The 21,483-nt window shown below is 39.8% G+C and overlaps 1 protein-coding gene and 1 pseudogene across 5 annotated transcripts in view; one reads left to right on the forward strand and one right to left on the reverse strand.

Annotated features, from left to right (window-relative positions):
• Nucleotides 1-21,483, reverse strand: part of KCNQ1 (potassium voltage-gated channel subfamily Q member 1) — a 389,965-nt gene that overhangs the window by 184,478 nt on the left and 184,004 nt on the right. The gene's annotated exons all lie outside the window — the stretch shown is intronic.
• On the forward strand, nucleotides 7,709-20,942 carry LOC111727963 (annotated as a pseudogene).

Raw genomic sequence — 21,483 nt, forward strand, 5'->3', positions numbered from 1 at the left:
ATATAGGATATTATAGGAAAAAATCACAGGAATGTAAAATAGATCAATGGTTGCCAGTGGTTAGGAGAAGAGGAATACTGGACTTCAAAAGGTTCACCTCCAGGGTATTTTAGGGCTATGGAACTTCAGTGTATGATATTGTGTGATGTATGACTCCAGGAGTTTGTTAAGGCCCACAGAACTATGACTCTCCCAAGAGTGAATCTGTGTGTAAATTAACAAAAATCAACTGAGATATTGAAGTACCCCTAAGATGGGAAGCAGACTGTGATAAGTGAATTCTAAGCGTTAGAAGTATATGGTATAGCACTGAAAGGAGAGAGAAAGAAGGAGCTGATCTATTTTACTTTCAGAAACAGTGTTTTAACTTGACACTGGATGGTCAAAGACAAAAATCTGTCATAAACACTGTATTGTAGTGGGTAAATTTGTTTTACACAGGTTACTACATACACAATAGGGTTATACAATTAAGTAAATCAACTGTAAGTAATGGGAGCCAGATTTTTCACTGTCAGAGAAAAAGTTACAAATAAGTGTGTGTGTGGGAGGGGTGACTATGAGGATGAAGTCTTGGTTAGCTTAATATAGAGCCAGATAGGAATGGAAGTATAGTTACATATGCATGCTCAGGTTATGCATATACGTTGAGCTCTGTCTAGTAAGAGGAGATAGAAGCTATGGCACCTTAGTAGCCATGAGAACACCTAATGCCCAGATCCTGGTTTCTGAATACCATTCATTCTCCAATAAAAGGAACCAAGGTTCTCTGGATAAATGGATGATTGCAGGGCCAGGGAATATATAAGATCAGGCTGAAGTATTTTCTAGTGCTAGAAAAGATGGAAGTGCTAAAAGATAAGTAATAGAGTGGGGGCACATAAAAAGATACATGAACCAATGGCCAAAGCTAGAATAATTTGAGCAACAAAATAAATGATGGTATTGGATAACCAAAAAACATAAGTAAGTATTTCTGAGTCCATACTGATAAACTTAAATAAATTATAGGAGGATTCTTCCTTATGGAAGAATTTCAAGTAACAAATATGGAAGGAATGAGAAAAACAGACATACACCACAGTAATTGCTGCAGGAAAGATCCATGGATGAATGTTAAAATTAGTAGATGAAACTTTAAGGGGAAAATTCAAAGTACTGTATCTGGTTCAGATATGTTATAATTGTGTAGTGGTTTTGACATATGTTCAGAGATTCTTTGGTGCTCCTCCTGCAGGAGGTAGAACTGAACTTCCTTTCCCTTGAGTGTGGGCTGTAGTTGGTGACTTAATTCTAACAACTAGACTATGGAAGGGGAAAAATAGCAACTCAGTTATAGTGAAGGAACCTGGTCGAAACTACCTTAACCAAGTGAATCAAGGTTAACATTACTAGTGATAAATCATGTTCATGTCATGTTCCACTGATAGGGTACAATGGGAAAATTACCTTACCTGGAAGGCATTCTTCCCTCAAACCTATAACTTTAGTGTTAAATTTTGAGAAAACATCAGACAGATCCAAATAGTGAAAGCAACTGACACCTGAGCAGTATTTTTCAAAAGTATCAAGGTAATGAAAAACGACACGAGAAGATATTGCAGATCAGAGGAGACTAAGGAGATCTGCTGAATAAATATAATGATGGATCCTGGGTGGACTTCTGGAAGAGAAAAAGGTTATTAATAGTTAAACAGTTAACAAATAAGATAACTGTAGCTTAATAGTGTTGTACCAAGATTACTAGCTTTGGTCAATGGCCATAGTTATGTAAGATGCTAATGTAAGATATTAATAGTTAAATAGTTAACAAATAAGTTAACTGTAGCTTAATATTGTTGTGCCAATATTACTAGCTTTGGTCAATGTGCCATAGTTACATAAGATGCTAATGCAAGATGCTAATGTAAGGTGAAACTAGCAAAAGAGATGGGATTCTGTTATGTTTGGCTCTCTTCTATAAATAAAAATGAAAACTTATATATAATAGTACAAAAGAATCTTAAAGATATGCAGGAATTCTGGAGAAAATTATAAAACTTTAATGAGAGAGACATTGAAGATGACAAGTGGAGAAATATGCCTTCTTTCTATAACTAGAAGACTCAATATTGAAAAAATTCTCCCTAAATCTTAAAAATCCCAAGATTTGTATGTGAGAACCATGGCAAGTTGATTCTGAAAGAGATTTGGAAGTACAAGTAGCCAACAATTGATTGGCAGTATTCTTGAATAAGAATAGGTAGGAGAATTTGCTGTACCAAACATCATTACTTCTTGCAAAGCAGTGGTGATTAAGACAGTTTGAGGCTGCTACAGGGGGACAAATGGGCTAGGGGACAGCACTGAGGATCAGGAAATAGCCCACACATATATGGATACTTGCTGTGTATCAGAAGTGGCCTGCATATCGTGGGAAAAGGATGGATTTTTTAATAAAAGCAATTGGTTATCCACATGGGAAAAACATTAAATTGGACCCTCAATTATCTCACGTCATACATCAAAAACTCATTCTTGGCATTCCAGGGGATTGAAGACCTAATTGTTTAAAGCAAAACTATAATACTCTTATAACATTTAGAAGAATATCTTAATGTCCTTGGGGATAGGAAGGATTTTTTAGTTTAAGAAACAATAGCCATAAAGGAAAAGACTGATAATTTGACTTTATACTTAAGATCTAATCATCAAAATACACCTCAACAAGTAAAAAGACAAAGAATAGTGCCCACAAAATACAAAGAACTCCTACAAATCAATAGGAAAAATATAAATGACCTAATAGAAAATGGACAGTAGACAAACTAATACATCACAAAAGAGGAATCCAAGAGGCTGATGAGAATGTAGAAAGGTGTTGTGCCTGACTAGCAATCAGGGAAATGTAAATAAACTCAGGAGCTCATGGCTGGGCCCGTGGGGGCGAGTGGCAGACTTCCAGCAGGAAACTGCACAGACATTACTTAGTTGCAGCCGGGAGAAGGGCTCAGAGAGAAGGGCTCTGTGCCTGTGACATCCTCAGAGAGACCAGGGAAGGACCGGTAAGCCTTGAAGAATGTGTGTACATTCGGAGGCCCATACATCTGGGACCTGGCAGAAGCTCCCGTTTCAGAGATTTGGGGCTGAGATTCAAGTACCCTGGGTTGTATTATAGTTGTTAAGTGACAGAGCTAAAACTTCATCCAGGATACAAATGTTCTTTCAAGAAAAAGAAAAAAATAAATGTTCTTTCAAAAAAAAATAACACAAATACATATTTCAGTGTCTGCATCACTTGTATATAGAAGGAAGGAGCAGTGGAGCAGTGGCTAGAACATGGGGCTGCTTTCCAGACACCTGGGATGACAAGTGCCATCTCTAAAGCCTGAGGGCCAAGGGTAAGCCACCTGACCCCTGAGAAAGGCCCAGCCCTAGCGTTTTAGGAAATTAAAATGTGCACATCAGTTGGCTGCCCAGAGCAGGTGGGGCCTGCACCTGCCAGAGAGGAATGTGGGCTCTTTGGTTTAATCCTGGGAACGGCTCCCAGATCCCCCAGAGCAATGGGCAAAGAAAGGGATTCTACAGGGTTGTTTTTTTTGAATCAAAAGGAGAGGTTGCTCTCAGACTAACTTCCATGTTAGAAACTGTGAGGCATGACTCTCCCACCATGGGGAGACAGTGGCCAGGGCTGCCACATCTTCCCTATTCCCACTTGTGGTCCCAGCCAGGTCAAACATTTATGAGAGCATGGAGGGAATTTGTATGTGTGTGTAGGGTAGGGTAGGATTTAGCTCTTCTAGGCAGTGGTGTTGCTCCTTTTAGGCCAGGGCTTAAGGGTAAGTGTTGTGCTCTAAGAGGTCTAGCTTATCACCTCCACCTTCAAGGTAGGTATTTCAGAGCCTGAACTCATGGCAGTTGAGAAGGCTGAACTCAGGGTAGGCTTGATGGGGCAACTCATCTGGACACTCAGGCCCTGCAGAGGACATCAGGCCAATGCCAAATACCCTCTGCTGAGCTGTTCAGAGTGCTTTGCCCTGGGGACAAAGAGCATAGCATCCCGGTGACAATAAAGTCACACTTTCCTAAGACAGTCCCAGTTTTTGGTGCTTTAATTCCTTGGCCGCATTTCCTTTGTTAAAGCCAGAAATGGGCCTAAGTTTTCAGGGCAGAACAAAACAATTTTGTTTTCTAGGAAAATGGGAGGTCTGGGATGGTGAAGGCAGCCTCAGGCGTGGCGACTACCCCAGCTGGGGATATTGGCTGCCAAGTTTCACCCTCTCTCAAGAGAGCAAGAACAAAACTGAGCACAGCATCTTCCTTTTGAGCTAGTGCTCCTGCTCAATAGGGGGATTTGGATTATATTTAAAAAGAATTACAGACACAGAAAAAAAGACTAGAAGGAAATAGATCCAAATATTAACTGTGTTGGTCTTTGGGCAAAGGAACTTCAGGTGATTTTCATTTCTGTCTTTATTGTATCTGCATTTCCTATTTTGAATGCTACTTTGACAAGTCAAGAAATAATAATTTGTGGAAGTCTTCTCTATCTCTTCCTTTCTTTCTGGCCCATAGCTCTGGAGTTACCAGAATATTGTCCGTTTACCTGGTCTGGAGCTGCCTTCATGGCTATACCGAGCTCTCTCTTGCCATTAAGGTCTTGAAAGCTTTTTGTTCCCAAGAGCTTCTGGACTTGCTTCCTCTGCCTTCTCATTGAAATTCCCACCTCCTCCTTGAAGTACCAAGTCCAACTTGCTGCTAGCCCCTAGCCTATCCCTGTTGCCCTCTGCTCTTGAGAAACTCACTAGTATCAGTGACCTTTCCAGTAACTTCACCCAGCTCTTCACCCCATGCCTTTCCCTCCCAACTGATTAAAATCCTGCCTAATCTCCCAGGTGTAACCCAAGCCCACTTCTTCCACAAGCTTTCCAAGGCTCCAGAGATCATCTCCTCCCCTGGAAGGCTGCAGGGCTTATGTGTGCCTGGCCCTTAGCACAGGAACCTCACCTGTCTCCCCCACATTGCTTGGCATAGGCAAGTTCCCTGAGCCAGCTCATCCCATACGGATAAACAGAAATGGTCTGGCCTTCCCAAGCAGAAGCCCCTTCCATGGCCTCACAAGAAATCTTCCCCCTTTCAGTGGACGCCCCAAAGCCCTGTGAATTCTGCACTATGGAGGAGAAGCCCTCCCCCGGGTATCTGGACAGCTGCAGCTAGGCTTTGCGTGACATTACTGAGCTGCAGCCTCACAGCCTGTGCCAGCTGCCCCATGCCTGGCTCATAGACCCTGAGCCAGAGTGGCCCCACCGCCACCTGTGTCTCTGCTCAGAGGCGAGAAGTAAGGGACATGGATGGAAAGTGTAAAAGCCATTCCCACAACAGCTGCCAGGAACAAGACGGAATGGAGTGAAAATGTATATTCACAGCTGGCACCCAGTTCCGCTTAGGAAAATACCTTGTTTGAGTGGACACCTGTTGTTTTTGCCTGCCCAGCAGCCTGGCCTGGCTTCTGGGAACAGCTTCTCAAATCTTCTTTAGGGGACTCCTCTTTTCCCACCCTAGTATGCAGGGTTCACGTACACATTGGTGATCCCCAGAAGGGTTCTTGTAGCCCAAACCTTGGCTACAGAGGCATAGTTGCAGGTCCAAGGATGGCTTAATACCCTAGTTGGGGAGCAGTGAGAACTTGGCCTTAAATTCTCTTAGGAATTAAGGGGATAGAGATGGCCTCTTTTTGATGGGTTTGCTGAGGTGGCAAATGTAGTTAGGTGCCCATCTTGCCCCTACTGGAAAGTGACTGCCTGAGGATACGGCCATCCCATGGGACCAGTGGGTAGAGGAGAATGAGGGTAGGGAGAACAAAAGGGAGAGGAAGGTCAGAAGGGGAGGGGGGGAAACACAAGAAGGGGAGAGTGAGAGCAAGAGAGCAAGTGATCATCTCAGCCCCAGGGTCCAGCTGTGTCTGAAACAGCTGGGTCCAGCCGTGTGAGCCAAAAAATGTCCCTTTTGTGCTTAAGCTAGTTTGAGTTGGGGTTCATTTGTTACCAAGAGAGTCCTCAGGAATGTGTGTGACAAATTTGGGGTGAAGTGTGAGCCCAAAAAGATGGGTCCTGGGGGAGTCAAGGTTATAAAAGAGCAAAATTGTCCTGCACTGCCCTTGCTAGGCTTTGTAGGGCAGAGGGCAGGAAGAAGGCTGGCAGGAAAGGAGTTAGCCTGAGGTCCTGGCCCTAGTCCTGTAACTGCACAGGGAACTCTCAGAAAGGGTTCCCTAAGGTGGATCCTTGACTTTCTAACTGCTATGATGTAAATCTCCATCTCCCCAAACCTTCAGTGAGCCCCTCTCTGCACCCTGGTGTAAGAGGATGTTTAGAGCAAATGATGGAACATGTTGGATCTCAAGGGCGTGCAGGATCTGACTTGAGTACAACAGGGATATAACAGGGTCAGAGAAAGCCTTTGGGATCCTAAGCAGATCCAGGGAGGATATAGACCTTTCATGACCTCAGAGTGTGAGGTCTTAAGGACCAATCCCCCTCCCCACAAACACACCCCATCACAGCAGGGATAGCAGGCCTCAGTACAGATCTCAGAGTGAATGGAAATGGCTCTGTGGGCCCAAGGGTGGGGTTTGAATAGTAGGGGCACTGAGGAGAACAGGCGATGACAGATCAGGACAAGGTCAGCCCTGAGTGAGCCCAGGAAACAGAGAACAACATAGCCGCCCACACAACTAAATCAGTCCACCCAGGTCTCCATGCTGCGGGAAGTCACTGTCCAGGTCTCCCAAGGCACATTTTCAGGGGAAGGTTCCAGGCAGCAAGAGCAGCCCCAGGAAACTTTAATATACAATGGAATCTGGGTTAAGCACTATCTTCTCCAAGAGTTGAGCTCACAGGACATTCCCCAGAAACCTCTGGAGAGGTGGGGAGGAAAGTTTCTGGAGGTCTTTGGATGAAGAAAACAAAAAAGTGGCCTTGATTTTCAAGGCAAAATTACACAGGAAGAAAAAAATGTTTTTAATCTAATTAAGACCGATCTTTTCACCTTCATCACAACATCGCGGAAATGTGCCAGTTCTTAACTTCACACAATAATCAAAGCAATTAGTGAGGGAGAAGCCTTGGAAACCAGTGCAGATGTTCTCAGAATGTTTAATGGGGAAATGAGTTGCAGGCCTCATTCTCAGCATCCGGCTCCAGGCCCTGGCTACCAAATCCAGACATCTGCTGGGGCCCCACCCCCAGGCCCCGAGGGCGCAGGCTTGAGAAACACAGGTCCCTTCCCAGGCAGCCTCCCAGGCAGGCCAAATCTGGGGCCCTGAGGCTCCCCATAGCTCCTCAAGCTGGAGCCTGGACACAGTCAGCCACCCCAGAACTGGGGGGAGGCTTAACGTCAAAGTTATGCTAACGACTGATGTCAAAAGTAATCAACACAGCTTGGCTCCCCCACCCTGGCTGGCTGCAGAAGGGTTGAGTGGGAGGAGGGCAGGGGGCCCTGGAGGGACCTCTCAGCTATGACCCCCTTAGCCTGAACAACATTTAAAGAAAAGAAGTGGCATCTGGCTCGTGTGGCCCTGTGGGCACCATTCCAATTCTGCCAGACATTTAAGTGGCCTAAGAATCAGATAGGTCAACACTTGAGGAATTTCCCATAGTCAGAGAAAACATGTAGAAATGAGAATGGGATGATGATTATTTAAGAAATGGCCTGTTGGAGGGAACAGGGCCACATGGCTGATGTTAACTGCTGTAGGAAAGAGAGATACACCAGGTGAGGAGGCAGCTTAGCATTTCTCGGAGGCCCTGCTATATGGCAGGCACTGGGGGCATGGAGGTAAAGAACACATTGTTCTTGTTCTCAGTGATACATAGGCAGTATGGGGGTCCTATTCATGTACCCTCAACATTCATGTTCTGTGAGCATTAATGGTTTGTTAGTGCAAGCCAATGGATACTACTTTGATGAGTGCTACTTCTGACCTCAGGGTCCAGCTCAGCTGCACATAGGGCAAGTCAAAAGAGACAGAAAGTGAGCAGGACTGGTGTTTAGTGGTGACAGATAAATAACCTGGCTCCCTCAACTGCTGGTAGAACATTTCTGGGAAGAGACCTTTATGTGGTTTCCCAGTTCCACCATGGGACACTTTCTCAATTGACCACCATAAGGATGCCTGAATTAGGCTATGTATCCCATGAAACGGATTCAAGATAGTGTGATAGGAAGCTGCTGAGACATTTAAGTAGAGAAGCAGCACAGCATGATCCACTTTATATTTAAAGAATTCACTTGAGCTGCTGTGTGAATAGTGGAGTAGAGGAAGCAAGAATGGAAACTGGCAGACCAGTGACCAGACAAGGACAACTAGGCAGAGAAACAATCATGGCTTTAAGGGAGAGGGCTGGAGAAAAGGGCAGGAGTGGGAAAATCCAGAGAGATGATAATACTTGTGGATGGATTAGATAGGGGCACTAAGAAATAGGAATAATTTAAAAAAGACTTTCATCGAGGCGTGGAGAATGATAGCATGCTGCTTCCATTTCCCTCTCATTTCATATTTCTCCACTTACTCTCCCAAAGCATAAGACCAACAAGAAGTGCAAATAAAACCACAGAACACATGTCCTTAGGTGTACAAGAAGACTGAATGCTGTCAAATTTCTGATTAGTAGAGAAATGAACCAAATTCCAACAGTATTCAACCTTCTACCCAGCATTGCAAACCTGTGGGTGCAGTGAGGCAGGAAGAAGAGGCTTACGATGCTGTGTCAAAAAATTTGAGGGCAGTGAGTGAAATCAGCAAGAATAGAGGAGTAGGTACCTCCAAGGACCCTTTCTTAGAAACACAAAAATTCCAAACCAAAACCAAAAAAACCATACATGCACACACACAAAAAAACAAAATCTGTCAGATCAACTTTGTCACAACTCTTAGAAGTAGTCAATGGCTTACAGCAATCTAGTGAACATCAAACCAAGAAATAGGCAACTTAAAAATAATAGAAGTTCTAGAATTTTTCTTGCCATTGCAATCCTCCCTGCCCCTTCACTTCATAACTTTAAGATGGTAGCCCACATATTAAGTGTGGGACCCTAGACTCTGGCTCAGGGATTAGAATAGATCTGATTTTCATTGAATTATTTCTATTTTGGTACTATCTGGGGGCTGCCTGAAGGACTGATATAAGGTGATTGTTTTTGTTTTGCCTAATTCAGAATTCAGGAGAGAAAATGGTGGACATGACTTGAAAACATTGTCAGGCAGTTGAACAAATCATAGTGACCTATCACAAATTACAGTTGTGACATACAATAATAGAGTGCTAAAACCTGGGGGGGGGGAGTGATCTTTAGAGAGTTTTTTGGAATTAGAGCATTCAAAAGTGCCTATGTGTACTGGGAAATTTATAAACTCATATGCATGCCCAAGTCTGAATGCATGCTTAGAAAAGCCTGTAGAACACATTAATTTTTACCTCTAGCTGATTTCTATGTTCATCTCATGTTGGAAGTGAAGGCTAAAACAGTTGTAAATAATCTGGCTAGATGTTGAGACTGTCCAGTATGGTGTTAGTTTGCAAAGTCTAGGAGGAATTTTTTTCTTCTTTTCTCCTATCACTTTCCCTGACTCCTGGTACTCAAGGAAATCTCTGCCAAAATGAACTGAAGACAAGCCGAAGGAACAGAGACCTCAGAGACTACATATGACAGAAACATAGGCTTCACAAAAATAGCTTAGCAGTCACTAAGCAAATATTAGGTTATTAAGTAAGAAATTTCCTTAAGTACTAAGTTTGACAGTTGAGATCTCTGACATTTCACTTTGACACTTGGAGTTTTGTTGTGAAGGGATCACCTCGGTATTTCAAATAACATTCTGGTTTGTTATTTCAAATGTGTTTTAGAGACATTTTTGAGAAACCATGGATAAATCAAAAGTTTGTGTTATTTGTGAATATGAGTTCCATTGTGGAACCGATGTAGCATAGACACAGCTTGAAATACCAACAAAGCATTTGTGAAGGATGTGGCTAATGAATGTGCACAGTATAAGGATGGTCTGAGTTTTGGTTCGGTGATTGCGATCTTGAAAATAAGACACATGAGCAACCAGAGACCAAGGTGGATAATGAGGAGCTGAAATCCATCTCAACCTACATGTGAATTAGCAAGGTTTGAGGTTAGTATTCCAGCAATCTTGGACCATTTGAAACAAATCAAGGGAAAGACTCTGGTAAATGGGTTCTATAGAAATTAAACAAATGTCATCTTGAAGTTGGCCCTTCTTTGCTTTCACAACATAAAGGTGAACCATTTCTACACTACATCGTTATGTATGATGAAAAATGGATTCTTTTTGACAATCACAAGCATCTAGTACATTGGTTGGCTAAAAATGAAATGCTGCAACATAGTCCAGAACTGAATATTCATTAAAAAAAAATCTAATGCTGTCTGGTGGTCCCGAGCTGGTATTATTCACAGTATTATACAGCTATATTACACACAGCTTCATGAAATCTGGTCAGCTGATTATAGTGGATATCTGTTGTAACCAATTGGATGAAATGATGAGGATGCTTGCAATTAAATAGCCAAGACTGGCTAATAGAGGCCAGACCTCTTGCAAGACAATGCTTAAGTCACACAAACAGCACTGCTCAAACTACTGAAGCTGGACTTGGAAATACACTGTATTCACCAGTGGATAACACTTGCTCCAAGACACTACTGTTTCTTCCAGGCTTCAACCACTTCATGCAAGGAAAAATATTCCGTTCTCAATAAGGTGTGGAAAATGCTTTTTGTGATTTCATTGCTACTTGCTTTCCAGGCATCTTTACTGCTGGCACAAACAAATTACCATTAAGATGGCAAAATTGTGTCTGCCAATAGTTTCGAGGCATGCTTTGATTAATTGTACTGCTTGTTTGAGATACACAATAGAACATTTCATATTTAATGATCTCACAGCTGTAGGCCACAGCATTAAAAAATCCTGAGGCACAGAAAGAATCTGATGTCTAGAGTTATCATATATAATATTTAAAATGTTGAGTTTACAACATAAAAATCATGAAGCATGCAAAGAAACAAAAGTGTATGGCCCATTTACAGAAGAAACTTCTTGAGGAACCATGGACATTGAACTTACTAGACAAGACTTTAAATAAATTGTCTTAAATATGCTCAAAGAACTTAAGAAAACCAGGAGAATAGAGAACATCAATAAAGAGATGTAAATTCAAAAAAGGAATTAGACATACTCTGGAACTGGAAATAACAAATGAAAAACCCTCTAGCAGGTTTCATTAGCAGATAGGAACAGGCAGAAAAATTCAGTGACCTTGAAGAAAGATCAAGTGAAGTTATTCAATCTGAGCAGAAAGAAAAAGGAAGAAAAATAAACAGTACCTGAGGGGTCTATGGAAAATCATCATGCACATCATCTCTCTCACACACACACAATCTCTCTCACTAGCTGTCTCCAAAGGAGAGGGGAATGAAAGGGGCAGGAAAATTACTTGAAGAAATTATGGCTGCCAATTTTTTTTTTTTGAGACAAAGTCTTACTCTGTCACCTGAGTAGAGTAAAGTGGCATCATCATAGCTTACTGTAACCTCCAACTCTTGGGTTCAAGCTATTTTCTTGAGTATCTGGGACTATAGACACACCATGATGCCTCCTGCTAATCTTTTTTTTTTTTTTGCAGTTTTTGGCCGGGGCTGGATTTGAACCCACCACCTCCGGTATATGGGGCCAGTGCCCTACTCCTTTGAGCTGCAGGCGCTGCCCTAATTTTTCTGTTTTTAGTAGAGACTGGGTCTCACTTTTGCTCTGGCTGATCTTGAACTCCTGAGCTCAAGCAACCTTTCTACTTCAGCCTACTAGGGTGTTAAAAATCCCCAAATTTGATGACTCCCCCAACCCAAAACTCCCCAAAAGGGTAGACACAATGAGATTCACACAAATATACAGCATAATCAAATTGTTGAAAGACAGAAACAAAGATAATTGTGAAAGGAACAAGCAACATGACTAATCACAGTGATTCTCAATAAGATTAACAATACATTTCCCTCAGTACTAAGAGGTAAGAAGATAATGGGATGGCATTTTTAAAATGCTGAGGCATCTATCAACCAAGAATTCTATATTTAGCAGAATTATTTGTTAAAAATTTAGGTGAAATTAAGGCCATCCCAAATAAATAAAAGTAGAGGGAACATGTCTCTAGTGATGTACCCTACAAGGAAATGTTAAATAAAATATTTCAAGCTGAAGTGAAAGGATATTATATAGTAACTTGAAGCCACACAAGGAAATACAAAACTCCAGAATAGGTATATAAATGTAAAAGGCAGTATTATTTTGCTTTTAGTTAGCAATTCCTCTTTATTTCTTATGTGACCTAAAAGAGAAATGCATAAAACAATAATTATACATCTATGTTACTGAGCTTACACTATATAAAGATGAAAATTTAGAGAATAAGAGCATAAGGCAGGGATAGAGCTGTGTAGAATCTGAGTTACTATAAACTATTGAAATTAAGTTGGTAGCAGCTTGATTATTATAAATTTAAGATGTCATATCCAACTCCCATCATAACCACTAAAAAACTGTCTTTAATTTTGGTATGCTTTGACTATCAAAAAGAATACACTGAATAAAAAGAATCTATGAGATCAGAGCAATAATCTAAAAGTAAAACAGATTTGGGAGAGAAGGGAAAGCTCTTTAGAAAAATTGCCGTTTGATAACTGTATTATGATAGCAAAAAACAAAGTCATCTTTCTTATGAAATACAAAAAAATTGCATGGGTAATAAGTTCGGGTACTACCAACCCTATCCTAATAAGTAAAAAACTAAACAAACAGAAAGGGAATATCTTCTGAGATCTGTAAGGGAATTTAGGTCACAGGGCAAACTGATGCCCCCCAAATTAGAGAGAGAATTAGATACCAAGAATCATAACATATTCAAGTAAAAATCTCTAGGAACCAGTGCCAAGGTAGAAAACTGCATTTGAAGAATTGCTGGAGGCTAGGCGAGGTCAAGAATGAGAATTAAAAACTCTAGGATACCCAGTTATAGCTCTTCCCCAAGGCTTTTGTGAGATATTACCTCTAGGAACTTGACTAGATTTTTCAATATTAGAGAAAAATCTTGTACTTCCAGTACAGGGAGGGATAAAGGAAACATTTTGAAATAAGCTAGAGTGCTCTGTTATTAAAAGTCTGCCCTAAGGAGAGACTAGTTATTAAGAACCTAATCTGCTAGGGTTTTGTCATACCCTAACTGGTCTAAGGGAAGGGAAGTAACCACCTTTACTCAGCTCTACTCTTTCATGAAGAAAAGAAATTTCCAACTCCAAGTTCCTTTTAGCCACATAAAGGGGGAAGAGAGAAAAAACAAACAAACAGGAACACTTGTTAACCTTGAAGTCCAGAGGCATAGGCTTACTACTATGGAACATTCCTCTCACCTCACATATTACCAGCACGTTACTAATGGCCGTTTATAGCAGTTCACTTTTACTCAGTTCACCATGTCTAGCTATCAAGAAAAAAAGTCACAAGACACACTAAAAGATTAAAAACACATCTTGAAGAGACAGAGCAAGCATCAGAACCAGACACTGCAGTGATACTGAAATTCTCAGAATTTTAAACAACTATGATTAATATGCTAAGAGCTCTTATAAAGTATATAGCAAGAGCACATGGTCATTAGAAGCAGAGTTGCAAATCCCAAGGGATAAAAAGGAATGCTTGAGATAAAAAATACTGACATAAGAATACCGTTTAGGGGATTATTAGATTATATACGTTTGGGAAAAGAATCCCTGAGTTTGAGGAAATTTAAATAGAAACATTTAAAACTGAAAAGCAAAGAGAACAAAGACTGGGGATGAGAGGGTGGGGTGACCCACAGAATATCCAAGAACTGTGGATAACTATAGAAGGTATCACATATGTGTAATGAGAATACCCAAAGTAGAAGTAGAAAAAGGAACACAAGAAATGTTTGCAGGCAGGCATGATGGCTCATTCCTATAATCCTACCACTCAGGGATCCTAGCCAAGGTGAGAGGATTGCTTGAGCTCAGGAGCTGGAAACCAGCCTAAGCAAGAGAGAGACCCCATTTCTACTAAAAATAGAAAAACTAGCTGGGTGTGGTGGTGCATGCCTGTAGTCACAGCAAGTTGGGAGGCTGAGGTAAGAGGAACTCTTTGAGCCCAAGAGTTTGAGGTTTCTGTGAGCTATGATGATGCCATGGCACTCTACCTGGGTAACAGAGTGAGACTTTCTCAAAAATAAACAAAAATGTTTGAAATAATAGCTGCTGAAAAATTTTCCCCAAAATTTCTGTCACACACCAAATCACAGATTTAGGAAGTACAGAGAACACCAAGCAGGATAATGCAAAACAAAGAAACAAATAAGAAATTGTACCTAGTATTATCATTTTCAAACTACAGGAAACCAAAGATGATAAAATCCTGAAAGAAGTGAAGGGGGTGGGGAACACTACCTATAAAGGAGCAAAGATAAGAATCATATCCAATTGGAAACCACATAAGCCACAATAAGTAAAATAATTAATATTTAGTGAAAAAGTTCTCCAACCTAGAATTCTGTACTGTGTAAAATTGTTCTAAAAAAATGAAAATAAATAAAGATTTTCTCAGATAAACAAAAACTGAGGGAACTCATTGCTTGTAGATCTTTCTTCATAGAAATCTTAAAAGTTCTTTTGACAAAAGGAAAATAATATTGGTCAGAAATTGATATCTAAAAGAATGAGCAATAAAGAAGGAATAGCTGCATGTAAAATAAAAACTTTATTTTCACTTTACTAGACAGATCAGAAATTGTTCAAAATAATACCAGCAACAATGTACTTGATTATGTATGCTTATATGAAGTACAGTGTATGTTTATACATAAAATATGTATGCTTTATATATCATGTATCTGTATATATGTTATCTATACTTTCATGTTATCTATGCTTATGTATATATATGCTTGTGTATGTTATGCATATATGTATGTTTTTATGTGCTCATATATGCTTTTATATATATAGATGAAGTAAAGGATAGCAATGATAAAAAGGACAGGATAGAGAAATTGGGATTATTTTAGTATGAAGTTTTATAGTGCTATTTGAAAGTAGACTTGGACTAGTTGAAAATGGATATTGCAAAATCCAGGGCAAGCTTTTAAAAAATAGAGGAATATAACTAATGTGCTAAGAAAGAAAATAAAATGATATAAAATGTTTAGTTAATGTCACAAAACATAACAAAGAATGACGATAAAAACAGGAAAAAGAACAAGGACAGCAAATGGAAAATAGCAACAAATATGGTAGATGTTAATTTAAGTATATCATTAATTTCCATGTACTTAAATGGTTTAAATATACTAATTAAAAGACAGTGTCAGAATGGATTAAAAAAAAGAAGACCCAACTATGTACATACTGTCTATAAGAAATCTACTTTAAATAAAAAGACATAAAATTGCATCTAGTTAGCCAACCTGCTGCATATAAGAATCTCATCTTATCTTAAAGGATAAATAGAGACTTAGAGTGCAGGGATAGACATCTACAATCCAGGCAAACAGAAAACAGAAAAAAGCAGGGGTTGCAATTTGATTTGCAGATACATTAGGCTTTAAACCAACAAAAGTAAGGAAAGACAATGATGGTCGCTTCATATTTGTTAAGGGAAACACTCAACATGATGAGATAACAATTATTAACATTTATGTGCCCAGCCAAAATGCTCCTAAATTTATAACCAAGACCGTAACAGACATGAACAATTTGATATCTTCCAGCACCATAATATTTGGAGATTTTAACACCCCTTTGGCAGTGTTGGATAGATCCTCCAATAAGAAACTAAACAAAGAAATTTTGGACTTAAACTTTACCATACAACAATTGAATTTAACAAACATATATAGAACATTTCATCCTAACAAAATTGAATACACATTCTTCTCATCAGCCCATGGAACATCCTCCAAAATGGATCACATCTTAGGTCCCAAGCAAATTTAAAATGATAGAAATTATTCTGTGTATTTTCTCAGATCATCATTGAATAAAAGTTGAACTCACCAATAACAAGAATCTGCATACTCATACAAAGACATGGAAACTAAATAACCTTAAGCTGAAAGAATTAGTTGGGTCAAAGATGAGATTAAGAAGGAAATTACAAAGTTTTTAGAACAGAATGATAATGAAGACACAAATTATCAGAACCTCTGGGATACTGCAAAGGCAGTCCTAAGAGGAGAATTTATAGCATCGTAAGCCTTCCTTAAGAGAATGGAAAGAGAGGAAGTCAACAATTTAATGGGACATCTCAAGCAACTGTAAAAAGAATACTGCAACCCCAAACCCAGAAGAAGAAAAGAAATAACCAAAATTAGAGCCAAATTAAATGAAATTGAAACCAAAAGAATTATTCAAATGATCAATGAATCCAAAAGTTCGGTTTTTGAAAAGTTTAACAAAATTGATAAACCTTTGGCTAGCCTAACCAGATAGATACCAGATTTCTATTTAATAGAAAATTAAAATCCCTAATTTCATCAGTCAGAAAGGTGTAATAACAAACACCTCAGAAATTCAAAAAATTCTTAATACTACAAAAAAACTATTCTCAGAAATATGAAAATCTGAAAGAAATTGACCAATACTTTGAAGCACACTACCTTCCTAGACTTACCCAGAAAGAATTAGAAATTTTAAACTGACCTGTAACAAGTACTGAAATAGTATCAACTATACAAAATCTCCCAAAAAGGAAGAGTCTGGGACCAGATGGCTTCACATCAGAATTCGACCAAACCTTTAAAGAGGAACTAGTACCTATATTACCTACCCTTTTCCAAAACATCAAAAAAGAAGTAATAGTTCCCAACACATTCTATGAAGCAAATATCACCCTGATCCCCAAACCAGGAAAAGACCCAACAAGAAAAGAAAATTATAGACTAATACCCTTAATAAATATAGATGCAAAAATATTCAATAAGATCCTAGTAAACAGAATCCAGCAACACGTCAAACAAATTATATACTGTGAGGAAGTGGGTTTTATCCCAGGGTCTAAAGGAAGTGGGTTTTATCCTGGGGTCAATATATGTAAATTTATAAATATAATACATCACATAAAAAAAAAAAAACAAAGACCATATGATTCTCTCAATCAATGCAGAGAAAACTTTTGATAATAGCCAGCATCCTTTTATGATCAGAACATGTAAAAAAATATGTGTAGAAGGGATATTTCTTAAACTGATAGAGGCCATCTACAGCAAACCCACAGCCAATATTATTTTGAATGGAGTAAAATTGACAACATTCCCACTCAGATCAGGAACCAGGCAAAGTTGCCCACTGTCTCCACTGCTTTTTAACATTGTAATGGAAGTCCTAGTCATTGCAATCAGGCAAGAAAAGGTGATCAAGGGTATCCATATAAGGTCAGAAGAGAAGCTTTTACTCTTTGCAGATGATATGATTGTATACCTGGAAAACCCCAGGGACTCAACTACAAAACTCATCGAAGTGATCAAAGAATACAGCAGTGTCCCAGGATACAAAGTCAATATTCACAAATCAGTAGCCTTTATATATACCAACAATAGTGAAACTAGAAAAACAGCCAAGGACTCTATTCCTTTTACAGTAGTGCCAAAGAAGATGAAATATTTGGGAATTTACTTAAAAAAAGATGTGAAAGATTTCTATAAAGAGAACTATGAAACTCTAAGAAAAGAAATAGCTGAAGATGTCAACAAATGGAAAAACATACCATGCTCATGACTGGGAAGAACCAACATTGTTAAAATGTCCATACTACCCAAAGCACTCTACAGATTTAATGTAATCCCTATTAAAGCACCACTGTCATACTTTAAAGATCTGGAAAAATTAGTACTTTTTAAATGTGGAAATAGAAAAAACCTTAAATAGCCAAGACATTACTCATAAATAAAAACAAATCAGGAGAAATCATACTACCAGACCTCAGACTATACTATAAATCTATAGTGATCAAAACAGCATGGTAATGGCACAAAAATAGGTGTATGGAACAGAATAGAGAACCAAGAGATGAACCTAGCTACTTACTGTTATTTGATCTTTGATAATCCAATCAAGAACATTCAGTGGGGAAAAGACTCCCTATTTAACAAATGGTGCTGGGTGAACTGGCTGGCAACTTGCAGAAGACTGAAACTGGACCCACACCTGTCACCATTAAGATAGACTCTCATGATAGACTCTCACTGAATAAAAGATTTAAACTTTAAGACATGAAACTATAAAAATACTAAAGAAAGTGCAGGGAAAACACTTGAAGAAATCAGCCTGGGAGAATATTTTATGAGGAGGACCCCCTTGGGCAATTGAAGCAACAGCAAAAATACATTACTGGGATCTGATCAAACTAAAAAGCTTCTGCACAGCCAAGAACACAGATGTAAAGGAAGCAGACAGCCCTCAGAATGGGAGAAGATATTTGCAGGTTATATTTCTGAGAAAGGCTTAATAACCAGAATCCATGGAGAACTCAAATGTATTAGCAAGAAAAAAAACAAGTGATCCCATCTCAGTGTGGGCAAGGACTTGAATAGAAACTTCTCTGAAGAAGACAGGTCCATGGCCTACAGACACATGAAAAAATGCTCAGCTCCTTAATCATCAGAGAAATGCAAATCAAAACTACTTTGAGATAGCATCTAACTCCAGTAAGACTAACCCACATCACAAAATCCCAAAGCCATAGATGCTATTGTGGATGTGGAGAAAAGGGAACACTCCTGCACTGCTGGTGGGAATGCAAACTAATATGTTCCTTTTGGAAAGATGTTTGGAGGTCACTTGGGGATCTAAAAATAGACCTGCCATTTGATCCTGCAATTCCTCTACTAGGTATATATCCAGAAAACCAAAAATCACTTTATAACAAAGATATTTGCACCAGAATGTTCATTGCAGTCCAATTCATAATTGCTAAGTCACGGAAGAAGCCCAAGTGCCCATCAACCCATGAGTGGATTAATAAATTGTGGTATATGTACACCACAAAAAGACTTTACCTCTTTTATATTTACATGGATGGGGCTGGAACATATTCTTCTCAGCAGAGTATCTCAAGAATGGAAGAAAAAGTATCCAATGTACTCAGCCCTACTGTGAAACCAATTTATAAGCACCCACACTTCCATATGAATGCTATAACCCAACTACAGCCCAAGATGAAGGGGAAAAAGGGGGGGAGAGTATGGAAAGGGGGGAGGATGGGTAGGCAATTGGTGGGACCACACCTGTGGTGCTCTTTACAAGGGTACATGTGAAATTGACTAGGTGTAGAATATAAATGTCTTAACACAATAACTAAGAAAATGCCGTGAAGGCTTTGTTAACTAGTTTGATGAAAGTATTTCAAATTGTGTATAAAACCAGCACATTGTACCCATAATTGCATTAATGTACACAGCTATGATTTAATAACAAAAGGAAAAACAAAAGATATAAAATTTACAAGTAAATTGATGGAAGAAGTATATCATGATATAATAATAATTAAGAGAAACTAGTAGTAGCTGTATTAATTTCAGACACATCAGACTTCAAAGCAGACAAGTTATCAGGGATAAAGAGGTCAGTTCTTCAAAAAGTCAAATCTTAGATCGGTAGTGGGAGTGGAGAGCGGACCCCAGAGAGCCCTGAGCAGCCCCACCGCCCCCGCGGGCCTAGTTAGCATTACACATTGGGAGGAGCTGCAACTGCCACAGCCCACCCTAGTCACCATCATCACAACCACAAGCAGCGAGGCCGAGACCCAACAGCAGCTCGCCGCTGCCCCCGCCCTCAGCGCTGAGGACACCAAGCCCAGCACTACGGGCAGTGGTGCAGGGAGTGATGGCCTGGGTGGCCTCACATCTGCAGCGCCTACCTGCGGGGACAAGAAGGTCATTGCAATGAAGGTTTTGGGAACAGTAAAATGGTTCAATGTAAGAAATGGATATGGTTTCATCAACAGGAATGACACCAAGGAAGATGTATTTGTGCACCAGACTGCCATAAAGAAGAATAACCCCAGGAAGTACCTTCGCAGTGTAGGAGATGGAGAGACTGTGGAGTTTGATGTTGTTGAAGGAGAAAAGGGTGCGGAGGCAGCACATGTTACAGGCCTGGTGGAACGCCAGTTCAAGGCAGTAAATATGCAGCAGACCGTAACCATTATAGGCGCTATCCACGTTGCAAGGGTCCTCCACTTACAGTAGAATTACCAGAATAGTGAGAGCAGGGGAAAAGAATGAGGGATCAGAGAGTGCTCCTGAAGGCCAGGCCCAACAACGCTGGCCCTACCGCAGGCTAAGGTTCCCACCTTAGTATATGAGAAGACCCTATGGGCGTCGACCACCGTATTCCAACCCTCCTGTGCAGGGAGACGTGATAGAGGCACTGACAACCAGGGTGCAGGAGAACAAGGTAGACCAGCAAGGCAGAATATGTATCGGGGTTATACACCACGATTCCGCAGGGGCCCTCCTTGCTAAAGATAGCCCAGGGAGGACGGCAATGAAGAGGATAAAGAGAATCCAGGAGATGAGACCCAAGGTCAGCAGCTGCCTCAACATCGGACCGTTGCAACTTCTATTACTGACATAGATGCCCAGAAAACCCTAAACCACAAGATGGCAAAGAGACAAAAGCAGCCGATCCACCAGCTGAGAATCCGTCCGCTCCCGAGGCTGAGCAGGGCGGGGCTGAGTAAATGCCGGCTTACCATCTCTACCATCTTCCAGTTTAGTCATCCAACAAGAAGAAATGAATATGAAATTCCAGCAATAAGAAATGAACAAAAGATTGGAGCTGAAAACCTTAAGTGCTTGCTTTTTGCCCGTTGACCGATAACTAGAACTATCTGCATTATCTATGCAGCATGGGGTTTCTTTTAAAAACTATTTTTACCTAAAGAAGTCTTTTTTGGTAATAACAAACATGTTTTTTGAAAAAGCCTGGTTTTTCTCAATACGTCTTTAAAGGTTTTTAAATTGTTTCATATCTGGTCAAGTTGAGATTTTTAAGAACTTCATTTTAAATTTGTAATAAAAGTTTACAACTTGATTTTTTCAAAAAAGTCAACAAACTGCAAGCACCTGTTAATAAAGGTCTTAAATAATTAAAAAAAGTCAAATTTTAAAAGTACTGATATATGCTCCTTTTAGCATATCATCAAAACATGAGGCAAAAACTGATTGAACTGCAAGCAGAAATAGATGAATTCATGTTTATAATTGGAGACTTGAACATCTTTCTGTCAGAAATGGACATATCTAGCAGGCAGAAAGTTAATCAGGACATAGTTGAACTAAGCCTGCTATCAACCAACTAAATATAATAACAAAGGAATGCCATGCACAGCTCTGTTCCCACAAATTTGATAACTTA

Source organism: Otolemur garnettii, unplaced genomic scaffold, assembly GCF_000181295.1.
Source record: "Otolemur garnettii isolate 467f Iridium unplaced genomic scaffold, OtoGar3 scaffold00134, whole genome shotgun sequence".
NCBI lineage: Eukaryota > Metazoa > Chordata > Mammalia > Primates > Galagidae > Otolemur > Otolemur garnettii.